The sequence below is a fragment of the Rhinolophus hipposideros genome (genome assembly GCF_964194185.1).
Source record: "Rhinolophus hipposideros genome assembly, chromosome: 6".
NCBI lineage: Eukaryota > Metazoa > Chordata > Mammalia > Chiroptera > Rhinolophidae > Rhinolophus > Rhinolophus hipposideros.
Genome location: NC_138052.1, coordinates 16,042,896 through 16,065,255, shown reverse-complemented (window position 1 = coordinate 16,065,255; position 22,360 = coordinate 16,042,896). Strand labels below are relative to the sequence as shown.

Sequence of the window (22,360 nt, the reverse complement as noted above, 5' to 3'; positions counted from 1 at the left end):
ATCCAACAGCAGCTCAGTGGCAGCTCAGCTCAAGTCATTGTCTTCAATCTAGTTGTCGAGGGTGCAGATCAATGGCCTATGTGGGAATTGAACCAGCAACCTTGTTGTTAAGAGCATGTGCTCTAACCAACTGAGCTAACTGGCTGCCCCATAATGTTTTTATTTGACAGAAATTGCTGTACCAGAAGCCGTGTGTGACACGGAGCCTTTCCATTGTGATCACAAAATATGGTGAATGCTACTGCCGAGTTCCACAATGGAAAAGCCGGGATCTTCAGTACAGGAAGCAGCGTGTCAAACCTTACTAACAATGTGTGACAGGTTTCAACTTGTTCGGTTAAGTCAGTCAGGTATGAGTTATGGTAGAGAGAAGGTGTGTTTTGAAGTGTGCCATAAATCATCCTCCATCATGACAACGCTCCATGTCACACATCGCTTCTGGTACAACAATTTCTGTCAAATAAACACATCACAGTGTGTCCTCATCCACCTTATTCACCAGATCTGGCACCATGCAACTTCTGGCTCTTCCCCAAAGTCAAAATAATTCAGGACTTCAAGGCAGCCATTACAGCACAACTAAAGACACTCACAAAAGAGGACACCAGAACTGCTTCAGAAAGTGGCAAGAACAATGGGATGAGTGTTTAAAGCGAGGGAGAGTATTTTGAGGGGGGTTAATGGCAATGTGTCTTTTACTGTAATTTTTATATTACTTAAACATTCACTGTATTGTTTGATCACACCTCATACTTCCTCAAAAATATGGTCATCTATAAGCTGCCAAAAGTTCCATGGTAATGGATAGATCAGTCCATTTGGAGAAATCTTGGGATACACTAGCCATATGCCTTTCCACACTTCAGTGAGTTAGAGGGCCAGTTATGCTGTCTAGGGGAGGAAAGATTCCAGTCTAAATGGTTCCTTTAGAGTATAGGAATCACAGCAAACAAAATGACCTATCATTTTTTCCTTCATGGAAATAATATCAATGTTACTACATATTTATTTATTGTTTGTTCAATATTTGTCTTTTTTTCTTATGAGTATATTGTTTGTGGTCAGGGAGCCTGTTTGTCTTATTCCTTATTTTTACCCAGCATGAAGCTCATTAAGTGGCTCGTTGAAGGCCTCCATGAGGGAGTAAATGAATGATGGAATGATAGACATATACAACATCAAGCCAGAAAGGGTTTCATTTCTTCAATTACCAGATGAAGAAACAAAACCACAGAATATTAATGATTTTGTACATTGTGTTGGTGATAATGTTGAAACTACTATCTAGATTTCTTGACTCAGTCTACAGTTCCTTTTATGGTATTATATTCCTATTAGGATTATAATCTATCCTTTCATATCATGTTAAGTGTAGCTTCTTGGTTCTAGGGCATACATTAGGGAGGTATGGACAAAGGCGTCTTTTCCCTGCATTAGGGATTAGGATATGTCAACTCGGGGGCAGCACCAGGTGGTGCAGTGGAAGGATTTACTCACTATCAGGATATTGGAATGCAGCAGTGAACTCTTTCTGCCTCGAAATTCCTAGAAGCAAAGCACAACCACATGAAGACAGGAAGGAAGCCAGGTGGTCTCCTGGTCCTTTTCAGCCTTCTGACTCAATCCTAATGATTCAGCCAGGGCAGACATAACTTCCCATCTCCCCCTGTGGCCTGCCCGTTTAGAGGTGCAGTTCTGACAGAACAGCAATCAGAAATATAGCAAAACAGGGTCAGGAGACTGGTGGGCAAACTGGTTATTTGAAGGTCTCTCTAAACTTTTTTGAAGGACTCTTCCAAAATGGAAGATTTGGACAAAATTAAAGCCAAATGATTCTCCATTCAGGCTTTTCTTCCAAAACATAAATCCAAAGGAAATTAATATAATAAAATTATAATCACAGGCCCTAAAATTGTAACTGCTAGAGTGGCATTTAATGTTCAGACTCGAGACTCTAGTCATGGTTTTCAAACTTGGCCAAATATCAGAATCACCAGGGAAACTCAGTCTACCTGCCAAAGATTCTGCTTCAGTAGTTTTAGGATGGGACCCAGGAATCTTCTTTGTTATTAATAGCGCTGTGGTGATTCTCGTGATGGACTACATTTGGAAGCCACCATTCTAGAAAATTTCCAAATGGCAAGTTCTATTTTTGAACCCATTGTTCAAAAGTAAGCTCGTTGTTCAAAAGCAAGCCTGTTGTTTTGGGTTCTGTTTTAGGAGATAAAAGGCTCACATTTAATATATATATATTACCAAAGTTCCCAAAAAGTTATTAACGTCTAGTAAAATGCTGGATTTTTCTTAGCATTATTTATTTTATAAACCTAGCAGAGTGTGAAATACACACGCCCATTTAGGGTTGGGAGAATCTTGGCCTCATTTGTAAGTTTCTCAGTGAGAGGGTTTTTATAATCTTGGCATTTGGTCAGCTAGACTTAGACTGCTCCTGTGTGGAGAGAATGCTGAGAGCCAAGGAGTTTCAACTTTGTCTCAACAATTCTTTAGTGGCGTTTATGTAAAATATTAACTTATGAGATAGACATCTGGAGAAATCATGACAGTGAAAGATAACAGATTAAGAATTAACAAGCACCATATGCCCTATAATAATGTAGGTTTTTGATTTGAAATTTCAGATGCTGGTTTTAGAAACATGGACACTTTTTAAGGCTATCCTTATGCATTTGGAGCCACTCAGCAATTATAATGATAGATTAGAGATAGGGACAAAGAAAGATGATGGATAGATAGGTAGACTTATACTTAATAGGAATCTAACCCATTTATTTGACATGAAAATGGAAAGCGGTATTATTTAGTATATAGTGTCTTGGGAAACCACTTGTATCTGTTTACAAATTCCTCCCCTGGAGAAGTAGAAAATAATTTGTGTTTTCCTCCAAGGGTTACTTAATCACATGAGTGGTCCTTAAGTGAGAAATAACAACAGGTGATGATTTCAGAGAGGTGGTAGATGAGCTAATAGAGACGGTATAGAATCACCTGGAGTCTTAGTCTTAGATGCCCAGGCGGTTATCAAGGAAACGCTGGATTTTAGCACTTCATCATGCCAGGTGTGGGCATTGGCAGAAACACCATGGATCACTTGCTGGATGACTGTATAGCCCATCCACAATGTTAGTTTTCCAAGAGCCATTTGATAATACTATTAATGTTTCAAAATTTCTTGCCATCTAGAGCAATAACCACACTGATTAGCAAGCTTTCTATATTTTCATATGTGCACATATTTCCTTCTATTATATAATACTATAATGTGGGTCCTCTTGAAATCAGTTAGGGTGGTAAGGAACATAAATAGATTCCAGCTGGTACAAGTGAAGCAAGGGAGTTATTACAAGAGTAGAGGATAGGTCAGCATCAGAGTAAAAGCTGAATTACCCTGGAAAGGTAAGAGGGCAGATTAGGAAACTCAATGTGAAGAGCTGTCTTAACTTGGGTTTTCCCCAAGGCAGAGCATAAGCCAAGGGCTTGGAACAGGTGGTTCATTTGGGATCTGAATCCAGAGGCTAAGCGTAAGGGAAAAGCAAGAATGAATCAGAGAAGAAGGGGAAAACCATTAAAGGTGCATTATTGAAATGGCCACCGCTATGGGTAGCTGGTGGTTAGTCTGTCTTGCACCTTCTGAAGAGCAGAATCACCTACTCAGGAGATTGAAGGGACATCACTAGTCCTGTAACCTCTGTGGGGCTAACTCCCTGCTACTTCCACTGTTCCGCATGTCTGAGTGTGCCCTTGTGCCAGCGGCTGTAGCTCCAGCATGAGTGAAGCTCCAGAGCAGAATGATGGCAGGACAAACAGCCAAGGAAAAACAGAAATAGAGTGCTGTTACCAAAAGATGGAGGAACACTGACTGAGTCAAACAAACCAATAGATATTCTTTCGGTGATGTTGGAGGGTGTTTTGTGTGTGTGTGTGTGTGTGAGAGAGAGAGAGAGACAGAGAGACAGAGAGACAGAGAAAGAGAAAGAGAGAGAGAGAACTTTATTACAACCTGGTAAGTTACTCATATTCACTGAGGCTTTCATCAATGCTATTCCTTCTCCATTTGTCCAAATCTTACCTACCGAAAGACCCACATCTTCCACTAAGTCTTTCAGAGTAATTTATTCCTTACCAGTGTGTTCCTTTCTCTAAAGTTTTATCACAGTGTCACTACCACCCAGCTTAAACTTCAATTGTTCTCTAGGTCTTTAATGTTTAATCCAGTTCCTTTCCATGGTAGAGAAACATGAGATTTAACAGTAGCCAGAACAGAGTTAAAATTATTATTTTACAATGCATTGGTTATGCTATGTTCCCTTGGATAATCACTCCTTATACCTTGGTTACTTCATCAGTAAAATGGGTATAGTAGTAATCACCTTATAAGTTCGTAAGGAGTACATCAAAGTGAGCTGTGAAGTAATTGAATAAATGTTAGACATTTAATAATTAGTAGTTCCTCTGCTTTGATAACAAAGACCATGCCTTATACTTCTTTTGAATATTCCCCTAAAAGGTTGGTTCAGAATTAGTTCTCACTAGGGCTCAGGAATACTTGTTGATTATTCATACAAACTCAACTGTTGAAAACTTTGAGCCAGAGGTTGCAAACTCTTGTGATCCATGGGGCATGTCCCTTAATGATGGGTTTGACCATTATACATTTAAGAACTGAATTTTAAAGGCCAGCAATTTAACAACCTAGATATTTCACTTAAAAATGTAAATTGCTGCTTCTCTTGAATTATTTGGCTCACACTTCTGCATGGTACAATTCATTGGTCCTAGTACCAGCTCCCCGCTTTAGACAAGACATGGATTCTCCAGTTTGCCACCCTCAGCACACCTGCACAAAATCTTAGGCCAGGTCTTCTTTAAACATTTCTAGTGTAAAACCTGAACCGTATGCATTTGTGTTTAAGACTTCATCTTCTTCATGAGGGTAGAAAAGAGATGAACATCTACAGTGCATTTTAGTTGACTATAGTAAGAGTGGTGAAACCACTGTCTTACCTTAAATATTTGCTGGTGTGTGTGTCAGCAGTATTTATTGAGCATAATTATTAGAGCAACTGCATGTGCCTTGGCAGTTTACATAGTGCTCTGGCAGACTATAATTTTTATGAACATCACCCACAGTTTTGCCTATTGAGATTGCAGGGCAGGTGGCATGATTATCCCCATTTAATGATAAGAAACCAAGCCTCAGAGAAATGAATAGAAAGGCTCAAGTTCCCAGTGCCAGAAAATGGTTGAGTTACTGACTCCAAATCCAGGTTTGTTTCTTTTGAAGAAAATTTTAAAGAAAGCAAAGGTCATTGCCCTTGAGGAATTCATTATTAAGTGAGGTTTCTTAGAAAACTCTAAGGAACCGTGTCAAGGAGAGGTGTTGGGAATACCTGTATATGTAATAGTGCAAAAGTATGGATAAAGTGCAGGGCCCTGCTGGCATGATTGCAGCCAGGTGATATTCATGGTGATGGATATGGAAGAAAAAGTGAGTTTGAAGCCAGATTTTGAAATTTTGATTCTTTTTGCAGGGGCCCATGTTTTCCCTTTATTTTTAAAGGTACAATGTAGACCCCATGAGAAACTGAATAATAGGAGAATGTTTATGGAAAACACTGCCATGTAAAGGTCCTGTACAACTCAGTACTTAAGTGGAAGATATGTAAAAGTCACACGCAGGGCACCAAAAGCCACTTGGTTTTCCTGGAAGAGAAAGAGCAGAATGTCCAAGCTGAAATAAATAAGCCAAGAAGGTGTTATCAAAGGGAGAAGGTACAGCTCTCCAATTGCATGCTAAGGGCAGTGGTCAGAGTCCATTGACCTTGAACCTGTAGTAGGAAGTAGCCAACTAGTCAGGTCACTAGGCTTGGACAACTGGACTCAAGGTCAAAGCTCCCTTCTCCATTTCACTCTTCTGAGAAAATAAAATTAGGGTCATATTGCTCAACAGCTTTGGAAAAAGTGTTTAATTGCTGCCCAGGATAGTTCAGATCAATCTTATGTTTTCTCCATAAGGGAGATATATAATTAAAACTGTGCTTTGTGGAAGAGTCTTGAAGCTATGCAACGGAAGAGGAAGGAAGGAAAAGTTGCCCAGAGCAAGACTGGGCAGATTCTATTGTGGTAGACTGGCAATTTCAAACGGGGGACCATGGCTTGAATTCTAGCCTGACATCTAACTCATGATGGAAAAGTGTTCACAAAGAGGTAATTATAACAGCATCATCAGCACTACCTTATTGATTTAGGTACTATATATGGGATGATCCGGGAAATCAGATGTATTTTCATAAAGAAAATATTAATTCGTAATATAAAAATCAATGTGCTCTATAAGAGCATGAAGACTATTCAATGTGAATGGGGAAAGGCAAACTCAAGATGGATGGCTCTATTTAAACATTTTAAAATATAATTTTACCTGTTAATTTCATTTTTTTCCCTTTTATACTGATTAATATCATTGGCTCTAGGGGAAGTAAATTAAAAGTGTGGAGATTAGCTTCTCTACTAAAATGTGAAGGCACAGAAGGCAGTATATGGGGTTGCTGCCTGCTGCCTGGTGACTCATCCACCACTGATAAGGGCTCTGAAAGCTGAAGAATCTTGTCAGCAGAATTGAATCAGCATGAGCCTCTCCAATGCAAGGGCACCCCAATTAGAATTGGTGAACCTTGGTTAATAAAAAGCCTTACAGGTTATATGAAGTTATATTTTATAACTGAAGAAAACCACAGTTATCTTAAAGTGTTTTTTCTTCATGCTTTAATGCTTAGTAAAAGATGAAAGGGAAACCTGACTTTGCATTCCACTATACAATGAGTGTTATTTTTGCTGAAAGAATGAATCAAAGGGCACTGTTGACGATCCCTTTTTCTTACTGGGAAAAGACCTTCAGGGCTCCAGAAACTCTCTGGTTAAATTCAATCTTAGTTTTATATTTGATGGCTTTCAAATCACACGTAGGCTAAGGAGGCTGGACAACTCCAGGAGTAAAAAGAAAGTCATGGATGGAAGATAAAGAATTTTTGGGTTTGACTTCCTTTCTGTCAGGCACAGTACATAATTTTTTTGTTTCTTTTTGTTTTGTTTTGTTTTGGATGAAATAGGTGGGAGACAGCTGGCTCTGGGGTTGATGCATAAATCTTCCCATTTCTAAATGCTGTGATTAATTGCATGCATGTGAAAGATTACCTGGAGTTATGAGAAGGGAATGCTGATGTTTTTAGTCATTGTCATCCATCACACCCATCATATCCCTCTGGAAAGACAGGCCAAGATAATGCTGCTTGATCCAAACATCCCAGTGTTTATGTTAGAGTACGTGGACCAACATTTTTTCGGACATCTGTTGAAGGCATGGCTGAAATCTGGATGTTTCATTGTGGGAAATCTAGCATGTCACTGAGGAAGTACAAACAAAGGGAGTCATGACATGTGTGACAAAATACTGTATGCCGTGTCATAAAAAGGAGAGTTTGCCTTCATTTGTTCATTCAGTTAATCTTTCTTCCTTTTGCCCTTCAAATATTTGTTGGGCACACTACATTTGGAAATAAGTATAAAAGAATCATAAGACCTAGTTTTTCCTCTTGAGCTTCTTACTTTGTGGTGGGAGTAACACGTATGTAACTAGCTTAACTGAAATGAATGCTTTCATATACATGTTAACAAAGTGCCATAGGAACAGAAAGAACAGTGCTACTAACCCTGTGTGTGTGTGTACACATGAATGTGTGCATGCTGAGTGCATTGAGGAACAGATATTGGGCTCAGTTATGAGAAGACCAACTTGCAAATGTATGGGCCATGGGCTAAATTCAGCTAGCATATGGTTTCATGGTTTTAAATCCGTTGCCAATATCTAAGAATCTGGAGATTTTGCTTAGAAATCTGGAATTCTGGCTTCTTTTGAAAAAAATCTAACCCTTGGCAATAGCCTCAGGAGGATAATAGATAGGAAGTTGCTAGAGGCTTCTTCCTTAAACAGAACTCTTTCCTGTTGTCGTTTTCTCGCTTTATGAATTTTTCCTACCTACTTGGTGTAGATACATATTTGAGTTTGTAACTTTGCAGTAGTTGTTTGCCAGTAGGAAGAACAAACTTGGGTATGAGTTTGGGCTATTCAGGCAGCCATATACAGTGAGGGGCAAAGCTCAAAGCTGATGGGAACTGAGCACAGGTGGCAATTTTAGGATAGCAGGAAAGTAATTTTCACTGGACCAATTCTACAAAGTAAAGCTGGAAGAGTAAGCTGAGTCCAGATTTTAAAATGTGCAGAGTTAGAAACTTAAATATGATCTTATACACTAATGGTTTTCAAAGTGTGGTTTCCCCAGGCTCTTATCATCAGCATCACCTGGGAACTTGTTAGAAAGCCCAGTTCTCTGGTCCCACCCCAGACCTAGTGAATCAGAGACTCTGGAGGGTGGACCCAGAAATCTCTGGTTTAACAAGCTGACCAGGTGATTTTGGAGCATGCTAAAGTTTGACAATGCTATAAGATATATAAAATATATATATATATATATATATATATATACACACACACACACACACACACATATATATATCTAGTAAAGTTTTTAATTGGGGGAGCTTTGTTTACAATTAGACTGGTTGCAGTGGTGAGAAATTGTTAGTATGGAAACCAATTAGCAGACATGATCATCTAAGCAAAAGATGATAAAGGCCTGGATCAAGCCAGTGGCCATGTGGGAGCCAGTGAGAGACGCAACCCAAGGTGTGAAAGAGATTTCTAGGGCAGCACTGAGGAGGACTTGAGATCTATTGGGTATGGAGGAAAGAGAGACGAGATTCCAAGTGTAGTTGCTAACCTAAGACATTGGATGGATGGGGGTGCCATTACCGGAGAATGTCCACCCAGAGGGTACAACAATTTCTAGGAGAAGTTAGTGTCTAGTATCTGGGAAAATCTTTGAGGATTCAGTGGGGATTACTTGGTATATTTTTGCTGGGTTCATAGACATAGGTCTGGGGTTCTGGAGAATAATTTGGGAAGTGAGAGCTTGATTATAGATGAGTTCATCTAGGGGAGAAGAGAAATGTGAAAAAAGGATAATTCATGAAACCAAAGAGAACGCCAATTGTTAAAGGATAGATGGTAGAAGAGGAACTTATAAAAGGGAGAAGGAACAATAATCAATCCTTACAAAATAACCAAAGGACTGAAAATACAATTGCACAAAGATGTCCCTCACAGGATTTTTCAAATGAGAAAAATAGAAAGCCACACTAATGTTTGATAGCAAGATAATTGATAAGAAATCTAAAGGAAAATTATACAGGTGTTAGAAATGATAGTTATAAATCTCATAATATTTATGATATCATGAAAAGAAGTAAAATTTAAAAGTATGTATTATTTGTGTAGAGGGTAATCACAGCTATGTAAAATTACATATAAAAAGGGTAGTTTGGTGCATTAAAATGGTAGTAGTAAGACAGTTTAGATGGTGAAATTGTGGTTGACTTCATTTTTGCTCTCAGAATGTTTTTATGTTGCTATATTACAGTTATTTCTAGAAGTTTATTCAATTTCTTTATCATGAATGGTAAGTTGAAGTAAGGAAGAAACAATAAAATTGTATCATCAGCTACATTCCAAACTAAAGCATAACTTATGGTCTTAAAGTCTGAGACTTAAGAAAGGTAACTTTGAAGGGGATGTAGGCAAGGCTTACATCATGTCCTGGGTATTGTAGTGGCAGCCTGATTACGTAAGGGACAGCAGAACCGCAGATGGCTAGCGGTACGGGAAGAGGAGTAGTATCTTATCAGTGGTACTTTAGGTAAAGGTTGACAAATGAGGAGTTTAACCTATGATGAAAAAACATTAGAGGAACCCACGTCATCGGTATAACTGATACATCAGTGGTCCTGATAAAACTCTCATTTCATCAAAGGTGGAATTTTCTGAACATTTATACCGTAACAACCACAGCTTGAGTCTATTACCCCTGCCTGGAAGCTTTTCCCTTCCAACCCAGGTTTTTACTTCCTCTGATTTTAGAACCAGGTAATAGCATTAGCACTAGGTTCCTTTCAAAGGCAGACTGAATTTGAAATAACTGAATAACTAGAGAGAAACGCCATTTCTTCTAAGGAAGAGGATGGCAAGATCTAAGGCTGGTCACGTAGACCAGGTGTTCTATGAAGGGCTTTTTGCTGTCTTGTTCTTTTCAGGATGAGTCCCATGGGCTAAGGAGAATGCAAAGCTTTGGCGAACTTCATTGACTATGACTATCCTAACAGTACTTAGAGTCCTTTGTTGTCAAAATACACTGAAAAATACACTGAAATGCTGAGAGAATGTCACTGCAGTAAAAGTACTTTTATTGAAAACAAGGCATAAAAAAAAAAAAACATGAATATGTTTTATTGGTTACAGGAAATTAGATGATTTTATAATTGGATCTTAGGTAAACCTATGGTAAAATTGAAAATTCTACCAAAGAGAGTCCTCCAAAACACCACGTTATGTCGATCTTTGTAACTTTTGGAAAAGGAGATGGCAGAGGTAGTGGTGTATATGGCTGTTATTGATAAAATTCCAAAACCAAGGAGGTGGTACAAGGGTGAGTCTTGATGCACTGAAATATTACTGGAAGACGCCATGAAGGGAGGTATGGAAGGTTCTTGAAGTCTACAGGAAGACAGTCCCGTTGGGGGCCAAACTGCCAAGTGTTGCTGGCTGTCCAAGCAACCTGCTAAGGAAGGAAGAGCCTGGGCTTGGAGCCAGTAGACCCGAGTCTACATTCTGGATTAGTCCCCTACATCTCTGATTCTGTTTCTTCACCAATAAAATCTTCGTCATTATAATGCCTGCCTTGGTAGTAAAGATGAAAGGGAATATTGAGGAAAAATGCCTTACACACTACAAAGTGTCGTACAAAAGTTTATTCACATTTTTTTGAGTTATCTACCTTGGATTTTACATTAGTGCATTTTTACAGATTCTTTCAGAATATTGTATTTCTATATTCCTGCTCAGAATAACTTGTTTGTTGAGCCTGTGAGATATTCCCAGAAGCCCCCGAGGTCTCAGGTAAACTGCCAGGTGAGAAGACCAAAGCATGGTTTGACCCAGAACCCACTGATGGGGCATTGGGAAATGTGGGCTCAACACTGTGTAGTCACCCCACGTGACAATGCTGGACTGAAATCCCCAATATTGGTCCATTGGGATGCTCACTGAAATATATGGTTAACAGGAGGAAGAGATTGGATCATAAATCTCTGGAAGTAAGCCTTCTGAGGTAATATCTGATGCAGGAACCTCAAGGGAAACTAAATTCTTTAATCGATTGAAAACCTGCCTCACAAAAGCTTTTAAACATTTAAACACCATCATATAAATCAAGTTAGAAATACCCCACCAAGGAATAAAGGAGTTCTTGCCATGTAAAATATTAATTTATCTTTTCAAGGCAGAACAAACACTTTATTTAGAAGGACATGGGCAGAAGGTGGTGAAGAGAGCAGAAAATGTGGAATAAATTCCTTGCATTGATAATGAATGCCCATTTAAATGTCTCAGGTCTTCGGGCTTTTTTCCCTGCTGAAAAGTGGGGTCCCTTGAAGTCATTTTCATGTCTTTGATTCCATATTCCATATTCCACGGCAGTTCCCAACTATTTATTGGAAAATGATGTACAATTGAACAATTGACTTCAGCCTGGAATTTAATAGATATGTTCCTGGAATTGCAAAGGAATGCTTGGAGTGATATTGGATTTTAATGAATCACAAAAGGGCAAACATGTACACATGGCCATTTCTTCATTTGCTACAATGTTCATTCCTTAGGAGTAAGACTGAAGCCAGCCTGAAGACTATCAGAAAGGAAACTATATGATTAGCAAAGTTAAAACCTGATTTGCATCTAAAAAGTGTAGTGTGTGCTCATTTATGTGCAAATGTAATGGAAAAAGGCTGTAGGTAAAGTGGCTAAAACCTAAACAAAATAAACACTTAATTTTCTTTTATTGTACACTGTGACTATTAATAATATTATGGTACCAAGTCAGAAACATTAAGCCAAGCAGGGGAGCAATAAATGTTCCTAGACCGTGCACCACTGTTGATATTAGCAACTAATCGCTCCAGAGTTCACATAAAATGCAGATGGAAGTACAAAGAAGATATTCGATGAAGTCAGCAGTGGCTGCGAGCTGTTCACAGGTGAAACCAATAACTCAAGGGCCAGCTCAGCAGGGGCAGAGCCTGGGGAAGATAGCAAGAAAAGGGCTTTGTAAATCATGGCTTTCTAGTGTGTCTGTACGTATTGACATATGGATGTTCTTAAGCTTGTAAGGTTCTCGGTCTTAATTCAACTGGCAATATTGTTTGAGAATTCGCAAAGCTCTTTATCATTTGATCATTATCATAACTCACTGAGAGGGATAAGATGGCTATTGTTCTTCACATTTTACAGATGAAGAAATCAGAGTTCTGAGTATGGTCACATAACAGATAAGACTTAGTAGTGAAACTCTAGGCTTGTAATTTCAGCTCTCATATTCTTTTGATGATCTTCCTTAAATCATCTATATATATACATATATATGTATGTATATTATCTCTCTCTCTGTATATCTATATATATGCATATATAGATATATGTATATAATACACATGTATATGTATATAATATATATGTCTATCTGTCTGTCTGTCATGTAAAATGGTATTTGGGACTTCCATTTCTGATGCTATCTAAGACCAGAAACTCCAAACAGTCTTCCCAATAATAAAGTTAAAATGCTGGTTAAAACAAACAAGCAAACAAACATACAAACTCCCATAATTTTAAATGATTTCAAAGCTGGTACAAGAGAAAGGAGTCTGTAGAAGTCAAAAATTAAGTAACAACAAGGAATCGGAGGAAAGTGGGCACCAAGACACTTTGAGGGTACCTACCAATCCATTAGCTTCCACTCTGATGGCTTCATGGTGTGATGTAACCTGCAGAGAATGCCCAGGAACCAGGAAGGTGAAACCAAAAAGGGCTGCAATCTCAGAGTGGTGAGAGCTGGCCATAAGTTAACTGCCCAGAAGAGATCAACAAGGAAACTTACCAATGACGGCTAACCAGAACTTAAACAAATAATTCAGTTAAAAATTATTCAGGATTGGTGGGCAAAAGCAAATACATCCCTTCCCTAGAAAAATGCGACTTCAACCTGGGATTCAAAGCCCTCCTACAAATAATATCCCATAGAACATAGAACTTAGAATTCAAATTACAAAATACAAAAGGAAACGTGGCATAATAAGTAAAATACAAGATATATAGTAGAGAGCCGAATCAGACTTGTAGAGACTTTGCTGTTGGCTATATTGGGCACATAATATAAAATCTTTGTTTCCTGTTGTGTTTGAGATGGCTAACTATTCATAAAATTAATTTTCACCCAATTCAGGGTAATAGAAATATAAGGTGCATGACTACCTAGCTTGGCTATGTTTCCCAGCTCCTTTTGAAGTCAGGTGTGGCCATGTAGTCAAGTTCTCACACATGGAGTATGAACAGAAGTGATGTGTGTTGATGCCCCCTCTTGTCCCTTCACACTTGGCAGGAGCACAGATGGGTGACAACCCAGCTTTAACCATCTACACGCTGACAGTGTCCTACAGGGTGGAGAAGCAATGTCTTAAATGGGATCTGGGTGTCTGAATGGGCACATAAAGACCTGAACCATTCACTTTGAGACCTGGTGAAAAATATATACCTTCTGATTCTTGAGGTCTCTGTATTGTATTGTTGAAGCTCTAGCTTTACCCATCAATACATATCAATTAAAAAATAAAAAGGCTTGAAAATATAATCAACTCCCCCAAAAATATTGTTTCAAAACCAAGGAGATTTGAAAAAGAACAGAGTTCCAGAAAAAAAGGCTGATTTCCATTCAATTTAGTCAACTCCTAAAATACAAGAAAATACAGGTAAATGGAGAAAATTACCCATATTTCCACCTTCCAAAGATACATCATGTTTACATTTGGAGCTTTTTCCTTCAAATGCACACAGCACGAAGATTGCTGAAGACCAGGACTCCTAGTCCTGTCTCTCTCCATTCACTGGCCCCCATCCCATCTTCATTTAGCTGCAGTGAAATTTAGTGCTTTGTGTTGTTGTGCATAAAGAACATCACTTACATTTTCCCTGGACCATCAGAAGAGTCATTTATGCGTCCTCTTTTTAAAACTCAATGTGGGAAAATAGTTAATAGGTTTTTTTTCTTTTCTTTTTTTTTTTTTTTTTTTACTATTTTTAAAGAGATAGCTTTGTTTTTCTCTAACATTATAAATAATGTGTTGATGACTTAGCTTAAATATTGTGAATTATATATTTTGGCTTAATTTTGAAATGTTATTGAGACTAAATATTAGGTACTTTATAAAGAAGATATTTTAAGTAGAAAAATGTCTACAAGATACGGATGTTTTTCCTTAATGAAAATCTTGTGTGTTTTTTTTTTCTCTAAAATTAAACGTTTTAGCAATTATGAATATATTTTGGAGCTATTTCTGTTCCAAAGGAAAATATAAACTATAAAGTTTATACGTGACAATTCTAGTTAAAGTTAAGGGACTTTTCTTTCATGCTTTTATAATCATAATATGCATATGCTCATGTTAAATGTTATTCTAGTAAATGAGCTCAATTATTCTATTATAAAAGGTGTAAATTAAATTTTAAATTTATTTAAAGCTGCAATATGATGTATATTGTTGGATATTTCTGAACTTCCTTTGATTCTTAGTAGTAATGAGAAATTTACAGCAAAACCAGTGTTAGAATATATTGCTGAAATAGGTAATATACATAAAATTAAAATATACTGGCCTTCCTCTTAAGATTTATTCTGCCATTAATCCTAAAATCAGGTAGCTCTCAGTAGACCTCAGCAATACAATAATTCATTAACGGATCTATTTCAGCTCTACATGCCATTCAGCTTGGTAAGTGAGCAATTTAGAACTTCTGCTGAATATCAAAGCAGATAACTAGGAATGGAACCATATTGGGTGGTAAATATGTATGAGCTAATTTCCCTGTTAGGTTTGAAGGGTAAAAAGAGCAAAATGTAGTTAGTGGGCTCTTATTTGTCGATCCAGTTGGGACAGAGTACATACAATCTAAAATCATAAAACTAAACCTTAGACAAATGGCACTTTTTCCTATCTGCTGATTGACTAGTAAAGGAAAAATGAACTGATGTGAGCTTCATCTTTTCTCCTTTTCTGTGTAAGTCTTATTCTTTCATGTACTTTCTAGTGTCTTAAATGATGAAACAGACATAATTCTGAACTCAATATTTGAAGCAAAAAAACAATTTTATTCTATATAGACCTATGTACATTTGAATAATATTTCGTATAAAAGCGATTCCTAATGAAAATGTAAGGTTCACATTCCTGACGATATATGTTAGATACTCATTATTACATATTTGTAGCTCTGTATGCCTTTAGAAAGCCAATAACAGAGGCCAACTGGGCCATTCCACTTTTTGAGGATTCCAGTGCATTAAAGAATGTACGGATGCCAAACAGGAAAACTGTGATGCATTTAAAAATTTTCCATTGAACAACTAATGTTAAATCATTCATGTAGTATTTTTTCAATATTTACAGTGTCTCTCACCATCCGTAAGTATAATTTCACTTGGAGATAACACCAGAAGTCTAAATGTGAAGCTATTGATGGAGAGGGGGACTGGGTTGAATGACCCCCAGCTCCTCTGTGATAAGGCCCTCAAGGACCTCTATAGAAATGTCCTCACAGAAGCTAGGGAGACAAGTTGTTAGTCCATGAAGCCTTGGGCTTTGCTTAGACTCACATCTCAACATGAGAGAAATGTGCACATGTACATGGAGTCTGGCCTTGTGAGGAAAAATTCTAAGAGAATTCTCCCTTAGTCAGATGCCAAGTGCTGCAGTAGCTGTTGACCAGGTCTTTGTGTGACTAGGCCTTCTTCTCATGTGCTTAGCACTCGGGAGGAAAAGACACAGATCTACAGAAAGTTCCAGCAAAGCTGGCACAGTCCATAAGAAGCCAAAGATGAAATACATGTGTATTTAGATTTCATAAGGCAGGAAATGATTCCAGTTTTCCTTAGGTGAAGTTTATGGTAGGCATAGGAAGCCATTTTAATGATTCTCCAATTTGACATCTATGTTGCAGATGAAATTCTCTGTAGGCCAGCCGATAATTTCCCCATCTCAATTTAACAACATTGATGTACTGGCCATTTAAATAGGTTGGGCCTGTGTTCTCAGATCCTGAGTTTCTTTTTCTTTTCTTTCTTTCAAACCATCCTCCTCTTTAGCCCGTCAGTCCCTTCTCTTGCAATGCTTGTTGTATCCAGGAATGATTTTTTTCATAAATTTTCTGAAGAACAACTAACGATAACCAAAAGATTGTATCTCCCTGTGGTGGGCTTATTTTCCCCTGTGGTAGGTTTATCAGAGGTGACACTGAGAATCTAAAGGACTTGGTGTGCCATTGTGGATTTAGAAGGCATGCATGGTGTATAGATAGAGACTGAGCCACCTCCCATTCCATCATCCATCTGTTTTGGTCTGATGACAGCCAAAGTTGCAGTGGCCCTTCTGCTTCTCACTGGCTCTGCACGTCTGAAATATCTAGATGCCTAGTCCATAATGTTACTCACATTTTAAAATTGACCTTGATGCTTAGGATATGGCCTTCTAAAATTGTGGGGAGGACGAGATGGGAACTTTCATGGGAGCAAGGAGCTTTGCTCTTACTGTTGAACTCCATGATTAACACTAGCTCCCCCTCCTCTGCCCTGGCAACTAGTAGTTTTCATTAACCCAATAAATGTGACTCTAGCTAGTACCTGTCTGTACCTAGTTCAATGGCAATGGATGGACCCATTCCAACCTCAAAAAGTTCTCTTTAACTCTGTTTGTTTAGCTTAAACTGAGCAAATCTTTGTTGACGTTCATGGAGCTCAGAATTTTTAAGGTAGCTACCCGGCATGGCTGCGTATACCAGTAGAGTTCACAACACATTTATTGACTGCAGTGTGAGGGAACAGAGGCCTGACATCAAGACTAAACATAGGGAATTATGAGAAAAGGACATATATGCTCACACACTAATTTAAGCAAAGGAAAAGGGACAAAATCCTGTTTAGTTTTTGTCCTAGCACAATTGTCAGAAGTTTCAAGGATATCATTTTCTTTCTATAACCAATGATTTCATAGAGCATGGAAAAAATTGGAAAAAGAATTTGGATTGAGTTACATGCTTAATTAAAAAAACAAAAACAAAAAACAAACAAAACAACAAAACAGAATGGAATTCTGGGCAGCCCTCCGGAGTGCAGGCGGTACACTCCACCCCGCTCAGGCGCAGGCTGTGCGATTGCTGTTCCGACAGCCAAGGGCACTGCCGAGGCCTGGAGCAGAGGCGCCACCCAGCCCAGAGTGAGCCCAGCTTCTGCGGATCAGGAGTTGGACCACAGAACCTTCCCTTCCTCCCAGCCCTGCCTCCTTCTGCAGAACAAAGCTCAATAGAACTTTGTGGTTTTGCCTTTTACTGAGGGAAAGAAGCAGAGGATGAGGAGAACATAATGTCAAAGGAAAAGTGATTCTGTCAATGCTGGTTGTCTCAACTGTAATTGTGTTTCGGGAATATATCGACAGCCCAGAAGGCTCTTTCCTGTGGATGCATCACTCAAAATACTTAGAACTTGATGACAATGGCAGTCAGAAGGGCTGGTGGTTTCCAAGGTGGTTTAAGAATGGGACTCACAATCACCAAGGGGAAGAAGACACAGACAAAGACAAGGGACAACAAAAGGAAGACAATGAATAGGAGCTTCAGCTGTCAGACTGGTTTCATCCACAGAGATGCCCAGGGGTTGTGACGGTGACCGGATGGAAGGCGCCAGTTGTGTGGGAAGGCACTTACAACAGAGCCATCTTAGAAAATTACTGTGGCAAACAGAAAATTACCATGGGTTTGGTGGTTTTTGCTACCGGAAGGTACATTGTGCATTACTTGGAGGAGCTCTTAACATCTGCTAACAGGCACTTCCTGGTTGGCCACAAAGTCCTATTTTATATCATGATGGAATGATGTGTCCAGGTTGCCTTTGATAGAGCTGGGTCCTCTGGGTTCCTTCAGAGTGTTTGAGATCCAGCCTGAGAAGAGGGGGCAGGACATCAGCATGACATGAAGACCTTTGGAGAGCACATCGTGACTGACATCCAGCACGAGGTCAACTTCCTCTTCTGCATGGACATGGGCCAGCCCTTCCAGGACACCTTTGGGGTAGAGACATTGGGCCAGTCGTGGCTCAGCTACAGGCCTGTTGGTACAAGGTTGATCCTAACAAGCTGTAAGAGGCAGAAGGCATCCACAGCGTACATTCCGATGGGCCAGGAGGATTTTTTATTACCATGGGGCCATTTTTGGAGAAACCCCCATTCAGGTCCTAAACATCACCCAGGAGTGCTTCAAGGGAATCCTCCAGGACGAGGAAAATGACATAGAAGCCAGGTGGCACGATGAAAGCCACCTAAACAAGTATATCCTTCTCAACAAACCCACTAAAATCTTATCCCCAGAATATTGCTGGGATTATCATGTAGGCCTGCCTTCAGGTATTAAGACTGTCAAGATAGCTTGGCAGACAAAAGAATATTATTTGTTTAGAAACAAAATCTGACTTTAGATTGTGCCAATAGCTTTTTGAATTTGAGAGTATTATTCTGGCTAGTGTCTCAGAAAAGTAATACTTAATTTTAACTTAAAAAAAAATACTAATAGAACACTAACCCAGCAAGTACAATCTGTTCCTCCTTGTAACTTTGAGCCTTGTAATACGAGAGATGAACCTATGGTAATCAGGTGTGCATTCCCAGTGATTTTGTGTCTATTCATGGTTTAGGGAAAAAACTATCAGCTGAACCACCCTCCCAATTTTTTGGGGGGAGGGTCACAGGCAAAGGAAATACCAGGAACACTCTGTATATGCCAGATAATGTACTATAGGAAAGGGTGCTAAGGGAAGTGTTCAGCAACAAGATACGATTGTGGGGAGTTCCCCTGATTTCAGTGTTTTCTTGTCTTTGCTGAGTCTACAGCAACACAGACTTGCTTTGCTGCAGAACTCTTATTGAGGACACAGTTTACCTTGGCAATCTTCGAATGGTTTCAATAGCAGATTGCTGCTGGCCATTTGTAGTCTACGTGCTTTTCTCTCTGAGTGTTGTTGGGCTTCTTGTGGAAGATTGGTGGAGATTCTCAATGGATATCATGAATGTTTAGAGTCCCAGGGAATCTGAATGGGCCAGCATGTCCTCAGGAAGTGAAAATAAAGCCTCAAAGTGAGTTTGCCATGAAATAGCGAAGAGAGAGTAGAAAGAGTGGGAGCAGTGCCACTTCAGAGGAAGTGGGGTTGGCGCTTAAATGCAGCATGGCTCCACGTGTTGAATGGGAGGAGGACAATGTAGATTGTCTCCAGCCTCCACAATCCCACGACAACCAGATCAGAGGGGACTTGAATGAAGATGCTTCTTGTTTTGCCCACATCAGATTCAGTCTTCCAGATTCTGCAACTTGTGTCTTCAAATCCTGGCCAGAGGAGATGGATGGTGTTAGAGAAGACAAAGGCCTGCAGTGGACTGAAGAGGCATTTCCCAGACCTGCGCCTCATGACAATCTGTTATTAGCAAGTCCCACTGCCACCTGCTCCAATCCTCAGGGTCCCTCAGCCTATCATCAAGGGATGGATTGGAGGAAAAGCCCTCCCTTCAACTTATCTCCATTTCTGCCTGTCCTACCTGCAGTATTGGGGTGTAACAACCAGATCCATTTGATAAAATGGTTAATTGATTTTATATCAAAAGGAGGGGGTGGCAATGGGAGACCCAGTCCTCATGACTGAATAGCTTAACATTCAAGTCCCTTCTCTAAGAGAAGTTATGAAATTCTCATTATTTAAAGTTAAGCAATTCGGTGTAAAGGAAGTTAGGAGGCAACATTTACATATATGTGCAGGTGTGTTTATATTTTGCTTGTGTCCCAGGTTAAGTGATTTTTTTCTATTTTTAAGTGATTTATTTGAAGAACCATTGCACTGGCTTGATGTTCAGTACAATGGACTTCTGTGATAAAATGAAAAGTACATTTTCTCCACCGTTGCATTGTGCCTTCTACTTTTCATTTCTTGCCAAAAAATATCAAAACCCAGCAAAACAAAACAAAACCAGCAAAAACCTTGCGGAAGTGTACTTTGTAAAAGAGAAAGGAAGTCATGTGTCAGGACTCTCGCTTCTCTGTAAGTCAACTTTTCTGGGATCCATTCTGGAGTAGGAGAAGTTAATGATTTAAGTCCTAAACCAAAGAAATGATCTATCCTGAAAGAATATAGCAAAGGGCTGATATTTACTTTACAGAGAATCTTGATTTAAAAAAATATATATATATTCATTTAAATTTAAATCCCAAGTGGACTAACCAAAGATCTCATTAACAGTTATTCTTAAACATTAAAAAATATCCCTGATTTACAATTGAATAAATTATTTTCTCAGGAAAAAAGAAAAAAAGCTGAGGGGAAGAAACTGGCCTTTGAAGGATGGACTTTTGCATTTCTTTTTTTCAGATTATACAAATGAACAGTATTATTGGACTTAATGAGTTGCCTCACACTCCTTCCCACTTGGCCACTCATGAATGTTATTTTTGATGTATATTATTGATTGTTCTGAATGAAACAGTTTGCAGAAGATGTCGTTCCTTTAAGGTATCTAAAAAGTAATTAATTTAAAATCTATCTTCTCATCTTAAATATTTTATTCTTGTCTTTGAGCCAGCTGTAGGAACTTTAGAAAGCATGCTATTTTGAAATACGGAGATTAAGGCAACATTGCCTGTCTGCCTTGTATGTGGCATAAGTGTTTCTGTGAACATCTCTTCCCTTCACGTCATTGGGAAAGAATTGTCAGTGGCAGCATTTGATATCTGACGAAGGGTAGAAGTGACTCTTTAAGGTCATAGTTTAGCTTTGGCTCTACACACCCTAGAGGCCATTATCTTAAAATGATACAAATTAAGTTATAAAATGGAAAGATGATTACATGATTAAAGGAAGTTAATAAATATCATTGGAATCTTAGCCTCAATGAGGCCATCAGAAACTGTTTAATCTAATTTCCCGTGGCTCCAGGAAGGCCACATGAGAATAACTTTGTCAGACAGAATCTCTCTCATCATCATAACTCTCTGAAGAAGTCAAGTCCCCTTTTTGTATGAACTATGATGCATCTTTGTCCTGACTAAACACATATTCTTTCCTGGGGTTTCTTTTCTATCAATGTTGCTCATTAGAGATTAAGCTCATAACTGTGGAGTAGTTATGGAAGAAACTGTTTGGACAATTCAGGAATTGAAATACAAAGATCTCATTATACTAATGACACATATCCAACTGTCCCCTTACTAGATGCTTAATTTAGTAAGCATTTATATGGCTGCTGAGAAAAATGTGGTTAAATTTGTGGAGCTGTCACCTTTGCGGGCTGTTAAATTTTCTTCTACTTCAGAATATCTAGGAAATAAGTAATTCTGTTAAAAAAGGGGGGGGGGACTGATTAAAAACAGTGTTTGCTTTATCCAATCTATTCTTATTAATGGAAAAGCAACTTAAGACTAATCTATTACTGATTTTGTGTCAGAAGCCTTCTTCAAATTCACTAATAATAAGGCTATTATATTAAATAGGAACTGTGTACACCTGCAAATAAGAGATCTTAAATATAATGACTTAATCAAGAAAGGATTTATTTTTGTCCTATGTGACATGATGACATGAGTTCAGGAGGAGGCAATCCAGACTTTATGTTGGTGACTCCTGGATATTATCAGAGACCTATACTCCTTTTATCTTTAGTCCCAATATTCTTATCATATAACTTCCATTTGCCAGGTCCTCCAAGGCCTCCTTAGGTCACAACACAACCAACACCAGAAGTCTAGGCAGGAAGAAGAGGGAGAGGGGAAGACAAAAGGGCTCCTGCCAATTCAGACACCTATAAAGAGTTTTCCTGGAGCACTTGCACAATGGCAATGCCTTCAGTTTACATTCCCATAGTTACCCCTGTCCTCAAGCAAGTCTAAGACTTGTCCTTTTTGGTTGGGTACATTGCTACCCTTCCAATGTTCGCGTTTTGTTAGTGAACCATAAATGGATTATGAGGAGTTCCAGTCAACATGGTGGAGTAGGAAATGCTGTGCTTGTCTCTCTCACAACCACATCAGAATTACAACTATACA

General features: G+C 38.8%; 1 protein-coding gene and 1 pseudogene across 3 annotated transcripts in view; both read left to right on the top strand.

The window, feature by feature from the left end:
- The window catches only part of NCKAP5 (NCK associated protein 5), an 834,652-nt gene that overhangs the window by 71,714 nt on the left and 740,578 nt on the right, over nucleotides 1-22,360 (top strand). The window lies entirely within an intron of this gene.
- LOC308498960 (N-acetyllactosaminide alpha-1,3-galactosyltransferase-like) lies at nucleotides 17,052-18,749 on the top strand (annotated as a pseudogene). The gene is made up of 2 exons: nucleotides 17,052-17,099; nucleotides 17,894-18,749. The product of its transcript is annotated as an N-acetyllactosaminide alpha-1,3-galactosyltransferase-like (transcript).